This window comes from Heptranchias perlo, chromosome 14 (assembly GCF_035084215.1).
Source record: "Heptranchias perlo isolate sHepPer1 chromosome 14, sHepPer1.hap1, whole genome shotgun sequence".
In the NCBI taxonomy this organism is placed as follows: domain Eukaryota; kingdom Metazoa; phylum Chordata; class Chondrichthyes; order Hexanchiformes; family Hexanchidae; genus Heptranchias; species Heptranchias perlo.
The window spans coordinates 34,349,776-34,368,624 of NC_090338.1; the positions used below are offsets into that span (position 1 = coordinate 34,349,776).

The following is an 18,849-nucleotide window of genomic DNA, read 5'->3' on the forward strand; positions in this document are numbered from 1 at the left end:
TCCCTGTCTCTTCCCCCCCCCCCCCCTCCACGGCGGAAGGATACAGTGACCGGTGCTCCGCCTCCAGTCTGAGTGTCGCCAGCGCTTCAGTGGAATCGAGTTAAAGTTGGAAAAAGGGGGGAAAAGGGCGGAATAAAAGGTAAAAAGGAGAAGAAGCTGTTGTTTGGGAGCGGCCTGTCGGCTCCGGCGGCTGTTATGGCGGCCACAGGCTGGCGCTGATCGGCCGGCCGCCCGCCCGCTTTGTGAAGCGAGAAGTTTTCAGTGCCCGACATGGCGTCACCTCCAGCACTGGGAGTCGCATATTTGTTGTCGTTTCTCTCGGTGAATTGGATTTAAAACTTTGGGTAATCTCGGGCTTTAATCCGTCCCTGATCAACTCATCGCTTTCGCCCCCCCCCCTCCCCCAACTTCATTTCCCACCCCCTCTTCATTTGAATCCGTCTTTAATTCGTTTGTGATGTGTGGGTTAAACTCCACCGGGATAGTTGTGTTTGCGGAATGGAGCCCGAGCAGGGCTGCGGACGAAGCTCCAGCGTGGGGGGTGGGGAAGAGAGAAGTGTGTGTAAACTTCGGCAGATTGGCTGTAAAACTTAACTTTTTTTGGGGGGGGGGATATGTCAAATAACATTTCAAAAGCGATTATAAGGAAAGTTTTCCAATTCCGTAACCGTGTCTTATCCTCTGTTTAGTTGCGGGTATTGCGCACTTTGTGAAGAGGGAGCGAATTGGGGATGGGTTTTTTAAAATAAAAATAAAACGTCTCCTCCGAGCCATATCTGACGCGTGCAATCTCAGAGAGCGGAAAAGGATGGTGTTGTCAGTGATTTACATGAAACTCGATCAGACGATAGTGAAGCTCGGGGTGGCGGGTGGAGGGGAAAGACCAGATGAAGGTTGGGTTCTGTTCTCGACAGGAGAAAGGCAGCTGCTGTAGCGTTGAACGATACCCAGATTCTGCCAAACTGAGGACACCGCACTTCGCAGATGTTTAAAGCAGTTTTAGATTTCATCGCTGTTAAGGTGGTCTGATTTACGTGCTTGGATATAATAAAACGGGTGTACATCGAAGTTTTCAGTGCATTATTTAAAAGCAGTTTTGCGATGGGATAATATGGTATGTTGTTGGGAGACATGTTACATCCAAGTTTATTATTGAAAGGTGATAGAATTTGTGATTCTTTTGAATATGAATAACAATATATTTCGGAAGATGTGTGTACCCTAAAATACTTATCTATATTGGGTTATAGAAAATTACAGAAATCAATTTTTTTTGTTAATTTTTTGAGACTGACACCTTCCCGCCTAATATAATGAAATCGTGGGTGTTTCTAAATGCTGATTCCAATAAGTCACAGTACAACCCAACGTTAATCGTTTCCCACTGTCACTGAGCTTTAGTGAGACAAATAAAATAAAAAGTACAACAAATTTCAAGGTATGTATGTATTTAGGTGTTGCTACACAGTTGTCTATTGTAACAATGGTATCTTAAAACTTTGATAGCAATGACAAATGTTGTGTTTCCACTGGAATTGTTAATGTACATGAGACTACTAAGGTCCAGATTTTAAAATATTGGCAATGGAATTTAGAATTCAATTGTTTTGGAGAGATGAAAAATTAAGTTAGAAGTCACAATTTCATAGGATAAGTGACAAGTCACAATTTGTGTTAATGGTGATAGTATTTAAAAAAAATTGTACTGCATATACAATTAGAGGAGATCTAAAAAAAGGGAATAAGAGGGGCAAAGAGAGTATGAGAATAGGTTAGTGACTAACATAATAGGGAACCCAAAAGTCTTTTATAAACATATAAATAGTGGAAGGGTGGGACTGATTTAGGAATAAAAAAGATGATCTTGTGGAGGCAGAGGGCATGGCTGAGGTATTAAATGAATACTTTGCATCATCTTCACTAGAGAAGAGGATACTGCCATTGTAGCAATAAAGCAGGAGGTAGTGGTGATATTGGATAGGATAAAAATAGATAAAGAGGAGGTACTTAAAAGATTGGCAGTACTCAAGTGGAAAAATGACCCGGTCCAGATGGGATGCATCCTAGGTTACTGATGGAAGGGTGGAATTTGCGGAGGCTCTGGCCATAATCTTCCAATCCTCCTTAGATATGAGGACGGTGCTGGAGGATTGCAAATGTTACACCCCTGTTCAAAAAAGGGGAGAGGGATAAACCTGGCAATTACAGGCCAGTCAGTATGAAGTAATGGATAGGGTTGATAAGGATAGTGCAGTTGATGATGTGTATATGGACTTTCAAAGGCATTTGATAAAGTACCACATAATAGACTTTTAAGTAAAATTAAAGCCCATGGGATCAAAGGGACAGTGGCAGCGTGGATACAAAATTAGTTAAAGGACAGAAAGCAGAGAGTAGTGGTGAACAGTTGTTTTTCAGACCGGAGGGAAGTATACAGTGGTGTTCCCCAGGGATCGGTGTTTAGACCATTGCTTGTTTTGATATATATTAATGACTTGGACTTGGGTATAGAGGATATAATTTCAAAGTTTGCAGATGACACAAAACTTGGAAATGTAGCAACCAATGTAGAGGATAGTAACAGACTTCAGGAGGACATAGGCAGACTGGTGAAATGGGTAGACACATGGCAGGTGAAATTTAATGCAGAGAAGTGTGAAGTGATGCATTTTGGTAGGAAAAATGAGGAGAGGCAATATAAACTAAATAATACAATCTTAAAAGGGGTGCAGGAACAGAGACACCTTTGGGTGCACATACATAGATCTTTGAAAGTGGCAGGACAAGTTGAGAAGGCTGTTTTTTTAAAAAAGTCTATGGGACCCTGGGCATTATTAATAGAGGCGTAAAGTACAAAAGCAAGGAAGTTATGCTAAACCTTTATAAAACACTAGAGTATTGTGTTCAATTTACCACACTCTTAGGAAGGATGTCAAGGCCTAAGAGGGTGCAGAAGAGATTTACTAGAATGGTACCAGAAATGAGAGACTGGAGAAGCTGGGGTTGTTCTCCTTAAAACGGAGAAGGTTAAGGGGAGATTTGATAGAGGGGTTCAAAAGCATGAATGGTTTAGATACAATAAATCAGGAGAAACTGATTCCAGTTACAGAAGTTTCGGTAATCAGAGGACACAGATTTAAGGTGATCGACAAATGAGCCAGAGGTGACATGAGGAAACTTTTTTACTCAGCGAGTTGTAATGATCTGGAATGCACTGCCAGAAAGGGTGGTGGAAACAGATTCAATAGTAACTTTCAAAAGAGAATTGGATAAATACTTGAAGGAAAAAAAATTACAGGGCTATGAAGAGCAGGGTAGTGGAACTAACTAATTGGATAGCTCCTTCAAAGAGCCAGCAAGTGCATGATTGGCCGAATGGCCTCCTCCTGTGCCGCACATACTATGACGTGCATTCTAGTTATACGTAATACATAACCTGTATTTTTATCAGCACAATGAATGTATCCCTTTTTAAATGGTTGACTTTAGTTATTTTCCTTTGTGCACTGTTATAAGACAGAGTGGGTAGACATGAATTCTGTGTGTTTGATGCCCCAGCATTTTTCATCTTTAAAGATAGACAGTAATTGTACATAATTTGTTCATTAAAATTACTTCTGACAATCTCTTGATGTCCATGTCACAAGCCATTTTGAATGCTGACTAGATTTTGTGGTGACTTTCAATCACATTACATTCTTTAAATGGAAGCAGTGGTCTACGTTGCAATATTGAGAACAGTTACTTGAACAGATAATCCCCTTTCTGTTTGTTGCATTCTCTTTGTGTACCATGCATTTCCTGTTATGTATGAGCACTTTCCCTCTCACCCTAGTGTTTATTTTCTCCCTTTCCATCCCCGAGTAGGCTCACTTGCTTTTTCGACCTACCCAACCCCAACCCCACCTCCTTGCACACACCCTAGCTTATTAGCGTGTGATCTCTGTCCCTTCTACATCTATGGTCATCGTCCTCCTGTGCCCCATCCTCCTCAACCACTGCTTTCCCTTTTCTCCTTGGCCACCGCTTCCTTCCTCCACCACTTGTCTTTTGACTTGACGCTCCAAGTGTGCTCTGCATACTCCCTCTTTCTTTGCTTTTTCTCGAAGATTAAGCGGTACATATTGGGTGATGTCATTAATGGATTGTACTACAGACGCTTGCTTAGAGTGACAAAGGGCTGTTAGGTATAATTATACTGTTGGCTCTGCATTGGTTCCTGGGTAGGGAAAACTGAGTTCTATGCTTACAACGAAGTATGTGCAAAGGTATGCTCACTGGCATCTCGATTCTGGTTAAATTTTAACGTTAAAAGTGCCAATAGGACAGTTGTCTTTGTTTAAATTAAATGGATTAGAATGAAGCTTAAAAGTTCCCAGGTGGTTTAACAGCTGTCTGGGAAATTTTTAAAATACAACTTTGCAGCTGGTGCAGAGTTGCAGTGGTCTTGCCTAAGCTCTGTTCGGATGACTTCATACCCGAGTTAGACCACACAGTGTTGAAACAAAGCCAAAGCTGCTTTGTATCGATTCAAATTATGTAGTATGTGACTTATAATTAGCAACGGTTAAAAGTACTTTTCAGAATACTTAATTTAAATTTACTGTACAATGTGGAATTCTTTGCCACCAACCATTATTTAGCTTCTGTAAGGAAAAACAGCAGCGTGGACATGATGGGCTGAATAGTCTATTTCTATGCTGTAACATTGTGATTCTCTGAAATAGTTCAGGCAAGATGTATTACATGAGAACAGATCACAAAAGATCAAGTACATTTAAAATACCCCAGGTAGTTCAGTATCATAGATGAACAAACCTACTGTAAAACTTCATAATGTAAAACTAAGTTGCATAGGGATGAAGTAGAGCTGAAAGTCTGAATAGGAAAAAAAGTTATGATCCACCTCATCACTTGTAAAAGTAAAATTTGCAAGGAACCTTCTGTCGACTGACCTAGTTCAGTAAGTAATTTCAACCAACTTCTGTTTTCTACAAAAGTTGAAAATGCATGTTAATGATGTTCATGGCAAATGCAGCAGTGTATGAGCATAAGTTTTTTTCCTAAAAGCTTTCATATAATCTAAATATCTCCATCTGTTCTGTTTAAATTTGGCATCTGAAGAACCTATAGTTGCTTGATATTTTTATTCAGATTGCTATTTACTAGAACCTACTGAACGCTGCAGTGTTGGTATTTTTAACTAAATCGACAATACATGGAAACAGGCCATTTGGACCAACCAGTTTGTGTCAGCATTGGCTCTCCATGCAAGCAGATAGTTGTAATCACATTTACCCACGCTGTTCCCAAATCCCTTGAACCCCTTTTCCTTCATCTGCCTGTCCAATATAATCTTGAATGATGGCATAGTTTCTGCCTCAACCTCTAACCCTGGAAGTGAAATCCACGGCTTCACTACTTTGCGTGAAGAAGCTTCTTTTGCTCTCTGTTCTAAATCATATTTGTTCATCTGTGATACTGAACTACCTGGGGTATTTAAATGTACTTGATCTTTTGTGATCTGTTAAATTGAGCTCATACTTCAGTCCTCATGTAATACATCGTGCCTGAACTATTTCAGAGAATCACAGAATGTTATAGCATAGAAACAGACCATTTAGCTCATCAAGTCCACGCTGCTTTTTTCCTTACAGAAGCTAAACAATGGTTCGTGACAAAGAATTCCACATTGTACTTGCCCTCTCTGTAAAGAAATGTTTTCTAACCTTCCCTTTAATTCTTTTTGTAATTTCATTTCGTGCCTCCTCATTACCGTCTCGTCAACTAGTGGAAACAATCTATTGCGGTTAACTTTATCATCATCCTGTATAATCGTGAAAATCTCTGTTAGGTCATCCCTTAAATGTTTTAACTCCATTGGGGGGGACAAAAGCACTAATGTCTCAAATTTATCTTCATAACTATCAACTCCTCAGCCCTGGTAACAGTGAATCTATACTGCACCTTTTCCATTGCTTTTATATTCTTCCTGTACTGGGATGCCTAAAATTCTACCCAGTTCACCAGCTGCAGCCTAACTAAGGTCTTATATACGTTCACATTACCACCTTGATTTTGTGTTCTGTGCCTTGACATACAAAACCAGGAATTTTGTTTGCATTTTATATGGCTTAACTACCTGCGCTGCCACTTTTTTAATAATCTGCATACCAAGGTCACTCTGCTCTTCTACTCCATTTAAAATCTTACAATTGAATGTGTATTTCTTTTCCCTATTACTTCTAAAATGTACTGCTCCTCAAATTTTCCACATTGAACTATATCTGCTACTCCTAAACCATTTTATCTGTCCATCTTGTTGGCCTGTGTCCTCCTGCAAACTGTTCATTCTTCAGCACAATGTGCCATATTCCTCATTAGGTGTGATCAGCAAACTTTGATATTTCCCCAGATTATTTTTATGTATGTATATAGTTGAGTGGACCCCTGTGAGAAACCACTCGCTGTATATTCCACTCTGAGAAACATTCTTTTATCTTCGCTTTCTGCACTTCAACAATCTCTCTATCCATGTGGTTACATGTCCCTTAATTCTGTGTGCCATTATCTTTGCCATAAGTCTTTTTTGTAGTACCTTATCAAATGCTTTTTGAAATTGTATAAACCATCTACTGCATTTCTTTTATTCCATTCTTTTTTTATAAATAATTCTTGGATTGGTCAAACATGACCTGCCTTTTAGAAATGTATGCTGACCGGCTCTAATTAGTTAATTATCCAAAAGCTCAGTATTATAGGCTGTAATAATTTAACAACTGAAGTTGGATTTATTGCCTTATCGCTGCCGCCTCCTTTAATGGGAGATAGTCACGTATGCCCCCACCTTCCAATTCTCTGGTACAATTACAGTTAGAGCTGCTGTTTCTTCCCTAGTTTCCCGATGGATCCCGGGGATGAGGGGGTGGACATATGAGGAGAGGTTGAGTAGATTGGGACTCTACTCATTGAAGTTCAGAAGAATGAGAGGCGATCTTATTGAAACATATAAGATTGTGAAGGGGCTTGATCGGGTGGATGCGGTAAGGATGTTCCCAAGGATGGGTGAAACTAGAACTAGGGGGCATAATCTTAGAATAAGGGGCTGCTCTTTCAAAACTGAGATGAGGAGAAACTTCTTCACTCAGAGGGTAGTAGGTCTGTGGAATTTGCTGCCCCAGGAAGCTGTGGAAGCTACATCATTAAATAAATTTAAAACAGAAATAGACAGTTTCCTAGAAGTAAAGGGAATTAAGGGTTACAGGGAGTGAGCAGGAAATTGGACATGAAGCTGAGTTCGGATCGGTCAAGGCCCTGTGGGTGGCGGAGCAGGCCCAGGGGCTGAGTGGCCGGGTCCTGCTCCTAATTCTTATGTTCTTTAGATTTGAGGTTTGGATCAGATCAGCCATGATCTTATTGAATGGCGGAACAGGCTCGAGGGGCCGATTGGCCTACTCCTGCTCCTATTTCTTATGTTCTTACAAGCCATCAGATCTCAATCCTCTTAAATTATAAATTATTATTCTTTAAATAATAACTTACACTCGTTAGTGGTGGTTCTAATCTGAATGTCCACCTCTTCTGTGAAAACTGAGGCAAAGAATTATTTAGTATTTCTGCCATTCAGCTAAAAGCTTACCTCCTTACTCTCTCAAAGCCCTTACTTGACTATTCTTACTACTAATGTGCCTATAGAAAACCATGCCTTTTTTATTACCTTTTTTGGCTAATTTTCTTTTATATTCCCTCTTGGCCTTTTTAGGTGTCAGCCTTGGCTCAATGGTAGCACTCTCACCTCTGAGTCACAAGGTCATGGGTTCAAACCTCACTCCAGAGAATTGAGCATATAATCCAGGCCGACACTTAAATGCAGTACTGAGGGAATGCTGCACTGTTGGAGTTCTATTTGCCAGATTTTCCTTCCATATGATTTTGGGCAAGATGTCTTTATCTCCCAATAATTAGCTTTTTTCAATCAACTACATGTGTCCTTGATTTTTAGTTTTCCTTTCTATTCTTACATTGTGGTCAATGTTTCCCTATTTTTTTGGGTCGCCCACTTGTTCAATGAGTGCTTCCTTCATTGTTGGAGTAACAACAAATTGAGAAACAGTCCTCCTGGACATAATGCAAAAAAGGCTATATTACTACAAACATTTTCCCTATCCCAATCTATTTATGGATAATTAAAATCTCCTACATACAACTCTATTGTTAAAACAAATCTCCCTAATTTGTTTTTAGAATTTACCTTTGACTTAACTTTCTGCTGTTTGGCCGATTGTATTAGACTCAAAGTGATTCTGTTTGAATCACTTCTCCTATTTAAATCCTTATGATCTAGTGCTTAAGAGAACGACTTTGCCACCAAGGGCATTTAGTTCTTGAATATATTTCTCACAAGTGCCAAGAAATGATGATCTCCCAGGGCCAAACTGTTTTGTAAGTTTTCAGCGCTCTCAATGAAATAAACACGGTATTACAATGAAAAAAATGCTCAAATGGTGAAGATAGTTTCATTGGCGATATATTTCTATTCATTCCATTGTCTCTCTTTCCTTCTCTTTTTTTATTCGATATTTTAACCTTCCTTTTTTCATCCTGAACTAACAAATTTTGTCTCGCTGTTTTCCTCCAGAAGTTAAGTTTAAATCCATGGGATCGGGTTCTACATGTATGCTGACGACACCCAGCTCTATGTCTCCGGTGCCTCTGAGTTGTCAGATTGCTTGTCCGAGAACCAGTCTTGGATGAGCTGCAATTCCCTCTAGTTAAACTTTGGGAAGACGGAAGCCTTTGTCTTCAGAACTCACCATAAACTCTATACCCTCACCTCCGATTCCATCCCCCTCCTGGCCACTATCTCTGGTTGAACCAAACTGTTTGCAACCTCTGTGTCCTATTTGACCCCAGACTAAGCTACAGACCTCATTCTCTCAATTACAAAAACCGTCTGCTTACATCTCTAACATGACCAACCTCTGCCCCTGCCTCAGCCCCTCTACTACCGATACCCTCATCCATGCCTTTTGTCACCTCCAGACTCAATTATTCCATTGCTCTCCAGTCTCTCATCCTCTACCCTCCATAAACTTCAACTTATCCAAAACTGCTGCCCATATCCTAGCCACATAAAGTCCCGCTCACCCATCACCCTTGTCCTCGCTGACCTACATTGGGCCCCAGTTCCCCAAAGCCTCAAATTTACAGTTAGCATTCTTATGTTAAAATTTCTTCATGACTTTGCCCCTCCCTATCTCTATAATCTTCTCCAGCCTTGCAACTCTCCAAGAACTGTTGTGTTCCTTTGACTTTGGCCTCATGCATCCCAAAATTGACAGCCATGCCTTTAGCCATCCAGGCCCTATGCTCTGCAATTTCCTCCTTAAACCTCTTTGCCTCTAGCTCCCTCTCTTCCTTAAGACCCTCCTTAAAACCCATCTCTTTGGCAAAGCCTTTAGTCATCCCCCTAATATCTCCTTTGGCTCAGTGTCCATTCTTGTCTGATTAGTTATTTGAAGTGCCTTGGGAAATTTTTCTTTGTTAAAGGTGCTATATCATTACAAGTTGTTGTTAATTACCTTGGTTTGTTCCCTTTTCTTCCTGTCTCCCACCATCCAATTTGTTAAAGGTAGCAAGTTTGGGGGAAAAAAATGGAGGTTTCAATGGTTAAGACTGTCTTGCCAATCTAAAGCCCAGATTTGGAATAGGGACACATTGTTGTTTAAATAAGGAAGAGGCTCTGCTGACCAGCTTAGTGATGGTAATTGTAATAGCTGGAGGAGGAAATGCATCCAAAACACTTGGAGGGTGGGTGCTTTTGCTGTGACCAATTATGCAGGACTATCTTTATGGTGCAGTTGAGATGCTCAACCATGAGTGAAAGAAATGTAGAAAGAGGGAATTGTGGGGATTGTCACTGCAGTGCTTTTCCTTTTTTCTCCTTCCCCCTCCCCTTGGTGACATATTTGGGTTTAGTCCACCACAGATGGCAAAAGCAAAAGTATTGGATGACTAGAGCCCTATGATTCAGTGGTGGTGAATATAGATTTAAGAACATTGCCTAAGTTTTGGATGAGGTGGGGAATGACCACTAACCTACTAATGTCCTCAGGAAAACATCACTAATTAAATTCTTAGACTGAGTAACATCTTCAAATGGTACTTTGCTGAGGTTGAACATTTGTTTGCAGGTATTAGCTCTCTACCATCCTTCCCATCTCTCTAGGATCCTCAAATGTAAGGAATCTTACAACACCAGGTTATAGTTCAACTGTTTTATTTGAAAATCACAAGCTTTCGGAGGCTTTCTCCTTCGTCAGGTGAGCAAGTGTGGGATTCCATGGAAGGTTACCGCATTTATAGTCAGAGAACAATACCTGGTGATTACAGATAATCTTTCCAACTGCCCGTTGTCAAGGCAATCAAAGTGTTCAGACAGAGTGATGTTACCTACAGGACCTACAGCTGAGGCAGTGTTGCATGCGGTAACCTTCCATGGAATCCCACACTTGCTCACCTGACGAAGGAGAAAGCCTCCGAAAGCTTGTGATTTTCAAATAAAACAGTTGGACTATAACCTGGTGTTGTAAGATTCCTTACATTTGTCAACCCCAGCCCATCACCGGCATCTCCACATCTAGGATCCTCATCATTTATCACTACCCCTGCCGCATACTCAAGCTCATATGTATCTTCCCTGTTGATATTTTCTTCCATTTGCCCTTGTTCAGCCTCTGCTGTAAGTGACCACTTGTCACAATTTTTAGCCTTCTGAACTTGCTCTGCCTTGTGTCCTCCAAGTTCAGCCCTCCTTTCCTCCTTCAGTCTCAGCGTCCACATAACCTCTTCTGACCCAGATCCAGAGCAACCCTTTTGATCTTGCTGTCACTCGGCCTTGACACTCCAAGGCCTTGATCGCTGACCATGCCATATTCAACCACTTCACCACCCCAAGGCATGCACCCCCACCGCCCCACGCACGTACAAACACCCACCCCCACTCACGTGCAAGCACACACACCCCCATCATACGAGATGGCTATGCTCTCTTTTTGTTCCCCCCAATCCTGCCTACTGGAGGGAAAAAATTACCATCCATCTCCTTCACCAGCACACTCCAACTCTCTCTTTCTTTGGTCCGCTACTTGCACTGACATCAGTGTTTCCATTGATCTGCTTACTAACTGCCATGCCTCCAACATGCTATCATTCCCACCACGTCATGAACAGTATCCCATCTTACACCATAACACTGATGCAGCAGCCACATCTGTTGTCCAGAGACTAGAGTGCATGTGGCATTTGCCTGCCTTGGCTGCCTAACATCATCCTAGAGGTCAAGACAAACCCAGACTTCTCTTTGCGACCTACCATTTACAGTCTCCGACTCATTCCCCTGCACACTCCATCCTCGGCTATGATTCTAGATGCGAGTAGATTATGGCTGGCATAATTTCTAAAGATTGTCAGCTGCCTCTGCTTCCCTGCACCCTTCCTAGCCCTGTTCTCCCATGCTCAAGTTTCTTTCCCATCTGCCCCAACTCTGAGACTAATTTCCTTCATGAAGCCCATCACCTGATCCTTTAACTCATTTCCAACCCAGTTCCTGATCATCCAACTCTCCCTTCTTGGCCTCCATGTTGACCTCAAGGTTTCATCCTTGGTCCCCTCCAATTCTTCTATACGGAATCGCTCAGCAATATTATCAGCAACCATGAAGTTAGCTGTGATAGGTTGGCTCAGTATGTGGTATTCTCATCTGAGTCAGAAAACTATGGATTCGAACCCCACTATGTACTTGAGCACATTATAGGGTCTGACACTACAGTGCACTGCTGAGGCAGTGTTGCATTGTCAGAAGTGCCATCTTTCAGATGAGATATTAAACTGAGGCCCTGCCTGCTAGCTCGGGTGAATGTAAAATATATCATGGTACTATTCAAAGAGGAGCAGGGAGTTTGCCTGCGTAACAAGTGACAGCACTTCAAAAGTAATCCATTGGCTATAAAGTATTTTGGGTCATACAGTGGATTTAATACGATGCCATAAAAATGCAAGTTCGTTCTTTTGTTCTTTCGGTGAGGTCCAACTCTTATCTTTCCACCACAACTGATGAATCCAGAGCAGCTGTCGTATTATTCATCTGACATCGTCCTGGATGAGCTGTAACTTCCTACAGTTCAATGTAACCAAATCTGAAGCCATCCTGTTCTAACCTTGATAATACCTTGTGACTGATAGCCTGACATCAGTAGTCGGGGAAAATGCTGGAATCCATTGTTAAGGACACGGTGACGGGGCACTTAGAAAATCATAATGTGTTTAGGCAGAGTCAACGTGGTTTTATGAAAGAAACCGTGTATGACAAACCTATTAGTTTTTTGAGGATGTCACTAGCAGGGTAGATAAAGGGGAACCAGTGGATGTCGTATATTTGGATTTTCAAAAGGCATTCAATAAGGTGCCACAAAAAAAAGTTATTACACAAGATCAGGCTCATGGGGTTGGGGGTAATATATTAGCATGGATAGAGGATTGGTTAACGGACAGCAAACAGAGTAGGAATAGGGTCATTCTCAGATTGGTAGGCTATAACTACTGGGGTGCTGCAAGGATCAATGCTTGGGCCTCATCTATTCACAATCTATATTAATGACTTAGATGAAGGGACTGAGTGTAATGTATCCAAGTTGCTGATGAGACAAAGCTAGGTGGGAAAGTAAGCTGTGAGGAGGGCACAGTCTGCAAAGGGATGTAGACAGGTTAAATGAGTGGATAAGAAGGTGGCAGATGGAGTATAATGTGGGGAAATGTGAAGTTATTCACTTTCTAGGAAGAATATAAAAACAGAATATTTTTTAAATGGTGAGAAACTATTAAATGTTGGTGTTGAGAGGGATTTAGGTGTCCTTTTAAGTGAAATACGGAAAGTTAACATGCAGGTACAGTGTGCAATTAGGAAGGCAAATGGTATGTTGGCCTTTATTGCAAGGGGGTTGGAGTACAAGAGTAAGGAAGTCTTGCTGCAATTGTATAGGGCTTTGTGAGACCACATCTGGAGTACTGTGTACAGTTTTGGTCTCCTTACCCAAGGAAGGATATACTTGCCTTAGAGGCAGTGCAACAAAGGTTCACTAGATTGATTCCTGGGATGAGAGGGTTATCCTATGAGGAAAGTTTGGGTAGAATGGGCCTATACTCTGGAGTTTAGAAGAATGAGAGGTGATCTCATTGAAATATATAAGCTTCTGAGAGGGCATGACAGGGTAGATGCTGTGAGGCTGTTTTCCCCTGGCTGGGAGTCTAGAACTAGGGGGCATAGTCTCAGGATGAAGGGTCGGCCATTTAGGACTGAGATAAGGAGAAATTTCTTCACTCAGACTGTTGTGAATCTTTGGATTTCTCTACCTCAGAGGGCTGTGAATGCTCAGTGGTTGATTATATTCAAGGCTGAGATGGATAGATTTTTGGACTCTAGGGGAATCAAGGAATATGGGGATTGGGTGGGAAAGTGGAGTTGAGGTTGATCAACCATGATCTTACTGAAAGGTGGAGCAGACTAGGGGGGCTAAATGGCCTACTCCTGCTCCTATTTCTTATGCTACTGCTCCCATCAACCTCCATTGCAATTTTAAAGATAATCTGCTGAAATACCAGCAGAACAGACCCACTGAGTGGAGAGCCTACCAAAAGAACAAGAAACATGGGCATAGACTTGATGGAAGGCGTTAGGAGCCTTGCAGAATGGCTCATTAAGGTGTTACACATTATGTCAGTCCAGCTTTCGTTTTCCCCTACATAGATAAAACACAATTTAAACACACACACGCTGAATCTCCTTGCAGGTCTGTCAACTGTCACTCACTATTCTGCATTGTTTTTATGTTTAAAATAAATGGAACATCAGTATCAAGACAAAATAACCCATCTCTTTTAATTAGTCCCTCTAACCTTTTCGGAAATAGCAGATGTTTCATAGAATTTCCGTGAGTGCTGGTTTGCAACTCAGCTTTCATGTGCCTTGTAAAAATGCTGAAATCGTGTTGAACACCTCACTAGCTAACCTAAAATATCCATTGTTAACTGATCATTGAAAGGAGCTATATGTTCCTTCATCTGGCTTCTGGAAATAGATTTTTTTTTTGAAGCATTTCTTTGCTGCCTGGTTTTAAACACTGGTACCAATCATGACCTTGTATGCGTTTGAAATTGTTTTGGTTGTCTTGTTACATTATGTTGGAGGCAGTTTCTCTCCTCCAAAGCACTGTTTGCATGACTTCATATCCACAGTCCGCAGTATAGATACCCTGATATCTTGTTGCAGGTTTCAGTATGGATTTCCTGTAGTAATTGATAGTTGTCATTGGAGTTTTGTGTTTTACGGCTGTCACAGTTCAAGGTTATATTTACCGGCAACCTGTTCCTCTATACTGATGACTCCTTCTCTTTCTCCATCCACTGCTGCCCCCCCTCCCCCACCTTTCCAGCTTTAAAAAAAAAGTGGGTTAACTGGATTGTTTTCTCCTAATGCACACCATTCCTTGGCCTAGACAACAAGTATCTCCAGGGTTTTGCAAATCATTCAAACTTAACTGTTAACGTTTATACAAAATTTGCATGTCGACCTTTAATCTTTACCTCTATTTTCTGAGAAGCCAGAAACTTGTTGTGTGGGAAATTGCAGCCGCAAGTCTGCTGCACCATTCAATAGCAAAGTACACTGGCAGTACACTCCAGTAGAAATTGAAACAAAATTTAATTTTTTTTGTGATCTGGAGATGTTGAGATCTTCATGGAGCACATACTAAAGGCCCAAATGAAGACATAATTTAACCTTTATAAATAATGCACTCATTTTCTAAATATGATCTCCCTGGAGGTCATAGTAAAAGCAAAAATTATGGCATTTTCTGACCTATGGAAATCTTGTATTGATTTTGCAGCAAAGAATATGACTGTTGGAAAATGAAACGTTGTTTCCCGTTAGTATGGTTCAGGAAGTCTGATTATATTGTTGTAAGATTGCTGAATAATTCATGTGCTTGGAAGACATGACAGAGGGGCAGAGCTGCTCTAACTGTTATTGTAAAAGGGAGGATTATGAAGTAACTAATACTTTCTTGTGCATGAAGAAAATCTTTGTGTTCTTTTGCCAGAGGATTTTTCACTTCCAGTTTTGTATTTTGCTGCTTGACCATCTTTTCAAATAGTTGTTGCACTTGTTGTGATATGAGCTAAATACATTCACATTGACTTCAAATGTCATGTTTAAAATTGCTGGTCTAGAGAATGATAGTTTAATAATGGCAGTGTCATGGCTTGAATACCTTTCTTCTGATGGCAACTGGTATTACTGTTTGCAGGTAGAATGCCTTGGTATTTAATTTGAGGTTATCAACTGTTAAAATGCTTTATTTTTGTACAACACTGTTAGGTTTTGCTATGTATATTTTTCATTTTATTGAACGGTCCATCTTGTCGTTTACAGTTGTGCCCATAATTTTAAATCATTTGTCTGAATAATTCTAATTAAGAATAAATTGTTGCTATGTTCATGTACAAAATCTGAAATTGAATGTATACAGAACATTTATATATTGATCTTATATGTATGTATAAAGCTTTGTGCTTATATATGTCTTTGAACTATGTAGTTCCCATACTTTGTGGTATAGTTTCTGCATTTACATATGCTCTGTTTCAATTTCTATGGAGTTGTCTTTTGTGTTGCTGGTGATTAACATTGAACTCACTAACTTCAATTTTACTTCCATGATATTTAATGGTTAGAGACCTAACATAGCAATGAAATGAAATTCAGTGTTAATCTGCAATATAAAATGTGAACTACTATTCAGTTCATTTGAGATACTGCAATTGACGGTCTTTTTCCATATTCTTGCAGCGAGGCTAATGCAGATCCTCACACTTAATAGTGCATTTTTACTTGTTGATTTAGCTCCCCAGTAAGATCTACCAGCCTTGTGATCTCCTTTTAAAATTGGGGAAAGTACTTTTGGTAAGTCTGTTCTTTAATTTCAATCTATATATAATTTAAAGTTATGCATGTAGTGTTTAATGCATGAAATTGGTGGGAGGTGCATTAAATCTGTCCATTGCAGATGTGTCAACACTTTACTCGTTAGCTAAAATAAGCAACTGTAGCGAAACATATTGATTCGCTACAGTATAGATCAATAAAGATTCCACATAAAATAACCACTTCAGTAGTTGAAACTGCATCATATCAAGCTGTGACTTATATATTTTCACTACCACCATTTTTCTTTTTAATTAGTGGATATATAGCTATAAAATAACAATTGTAATGCTCAAAACTATTTTGGGGAAAAATAAGTCTTGGGGAGGGGGAGAACACTAAACTACTTACAAAATTAGGTATGATGGCCATGCTTGCAACAAGATTCCCTCATATAAGCTTGTTACTTTTTCTAAAGCTGCACTTGAGTTCTGTATTTGGGTCTTCTCTAAGTGAAGAGACTTAATCAAGTGGCAGCCTTCCAGAATGCACCGCCAGCATCACTCTACATATTGTACTGGTGGACTACACCTCTGGGAATGCAGTTTTAGGTGGTCACTTTTCCTTTTCAGTCTAATACAGTACTTGCCAGGGAGAAGCTTACAAACAAAGTTGTGGAATGCTCTGTCAATATCTAATCTTGCTATCAAGAATCTGTCTATATTTAAAAATCTTATGTCTGTGCACTTCCTGTCTGTATAATTTGACTTCCTGTTGCTGTGTTTTTGTTACGCTTTTTGTGCCAGCGTTATCATTATAAATACCCATGTCCACATTTATAATGGGTTTTGCCTGTAAAAATTCATTACTGTGCAGACTGGCTGTTGGATTCCCATAAATCGCTTTCTGAAATTTATCTCCTCTACCCTTTTTTTCTCAATAACTGAAATTACTAATGCCCAAAATAATGGTTTAAACAATTTAAAAAAAAATGTTTCTCAGTATCATGATTGCGTATGGTATGATGGGACTCTGGGATATTTTTCCTAATTCCTAGTACTTTTTTTCCATGCAGCTTTTCTCAAATTATTTTGTAAAAGAGGACAAATTTCAAACGCTTTAGTGAGATAAAATTATTTATATTTTTTGCAAGATGTTGTGTCGGAAAGAATGAAATGAATGTTGTGATTATACACCATTGGTAGCTTTTGTTTTGCATTCTGTGAACTTTAAAAATTGTACTTAGACTAGGATGGGCGTCAGAGTGTCTTCATTTAATGGTACTTCAATGTTCAAAAAAACACCAGTTGAATTTTGAAGCTACTCATCTTTTCCTGTGTTGACAGAAAAAGTCAATGTTAATTGTGTACACCTGAAAGGTTCTAATTTCTAACAGTCTCTTTTGTAGTGTTAATATAGCTGGTCCAGTTAAGCTTCTGGTCAGTAGTGACCCTTAAGATGTTGATGGTGGTACAGTTGAAGGTTAGGGGGAGATGGCTGAGCTTTCTCTTTTTGGTTATTATCTGGCAATTATGTGATATGAATGTTAACTGCCACTTGTCAGCCGAAGTCTGGATGTTATGCAGGTCCTGCTCTAGGCTAGTATGGGTTAATTTATCTTAATCTCTTGATGGTGTTAAACTACAGATCAGCCATGATCTAATTGAATGGCAGAACGGCCAGCTCCTGTTCTTGTGTTCCAATGCTGCGAATGTGACCAATTTCCCCTTTAACATAGCGATCCTCTGCTTCAGTGATTCAATTTTCTGACACTTAGTGCAAATGTGCTCCCTGTCGATATACTGAGGATCTATTAAGGCCCATATGTCACGCTGCGTGCATATCATGAGGATTCCCTGTGCTTCCATCCCTCTGTATCTGTCTAATTTAAATGTAGGCAGCATGAGCCTGAACACTCCCCAGCACCAAACTCTTTCAAGAATCAAACGCCACTTACTCATATTGCACAAATATTTATAGAAAAAATAAAGCTCCTGTCCAGCTGAATTGCTGTGGCTGAAGTCCACACTCTTCTGGCCTTTCTCACTCAATTCTATCCCTGGTCTGTCCTGAGTTAGCTGCTGATAGAGATGCTGCAAAAGCCTGTAGCTTGGGGGAGAGGTGCATATGCTGGTAGAACTGTATGCTGTCTTCAGGAAAAGCAATGAACACAATTGCACTGAACCAATATCATTAACCATGTCTTCAAGAATGGCTTAGGCCACAGACCTGAAACAGAAGAAATAGCCGAATAAATTCTTCATCTCCGAAATTGCAATCTATTTTTGAAAATTAAATGGACACACGAGTACAAGAATCAAATTTCTAGATACTTTAAGATAGTAATTTTAAGGCCATATTTTAGAGGATTTGTTTAAAGTTACCCGTTGACCATGATCATATTGTAGTACTAATTTTTTTTTACAGAGGGCAAGTTATTTTAGTCCGCTGATCTCATGTATTGTGCTTCACAATGGAGGCAGTCTGGGTGAAAAACATTGGTGTCGAGTTTCCGCTTTGGGTGCAATCGGGAAATTGCGCCCAAAATACGCTCGAAATTGTGCTGGTTAGGTTACAGTTGAAATTTCTAATTCATTAGCATAATCACAAACTTAAAATATTCCATGAACCAGCGCAATCAGGCAGTGTAATAGAATGTAATCACTTTTTTCTTTCCATTTTAAAAAGTCTTCCTTGATGTATTTGAGTGGTAACCTTTTATTGCAGCTGAAAATGGGTTTGTCACCAAAAATAAGTTTTTAATAAGTGTCCAGTCCTCCACCTGTGAGTAACCTCCTTTAAAATCACTGAAACTGACTTTAAAAAGCTATACTGAACCATTTACTAGTTTCATTGGTGTACACTAG

At 40.1% G+C, this 18,849-nt stretch overlaps 1 protein-coding gene across 5 annotated transcripts in view; it reads left to right on the forward strand.

The window, feature by feature from the left end:
• LOC137332423 (mothers against decapentaplegic homolog 5) overlaps window positions 1–18,849 on the forward strand; it is a 50,700-nt gene that overhangs the window by 325 nt on the left and 31,526 nt on the right. For 2 of the 5 annotated variants that reach the window (XM_067996245.1, XM_067996249.1), the window contains exon 1: window positions 46–139. The exons of 2 other annotated variants lie outside the window; for them this stretch is intronic. The gene's annotated coding sequence lies outside the window, so the exon portion shown is untranslated. Of the gene's footprint in view, window positions 1–45; window positions 140–15,961; window positions 16,022–18,849 lie in introns of those variants that run through there. One more of the 5 variants, XM_067996247.1, reaches the window with a different exon arrangement.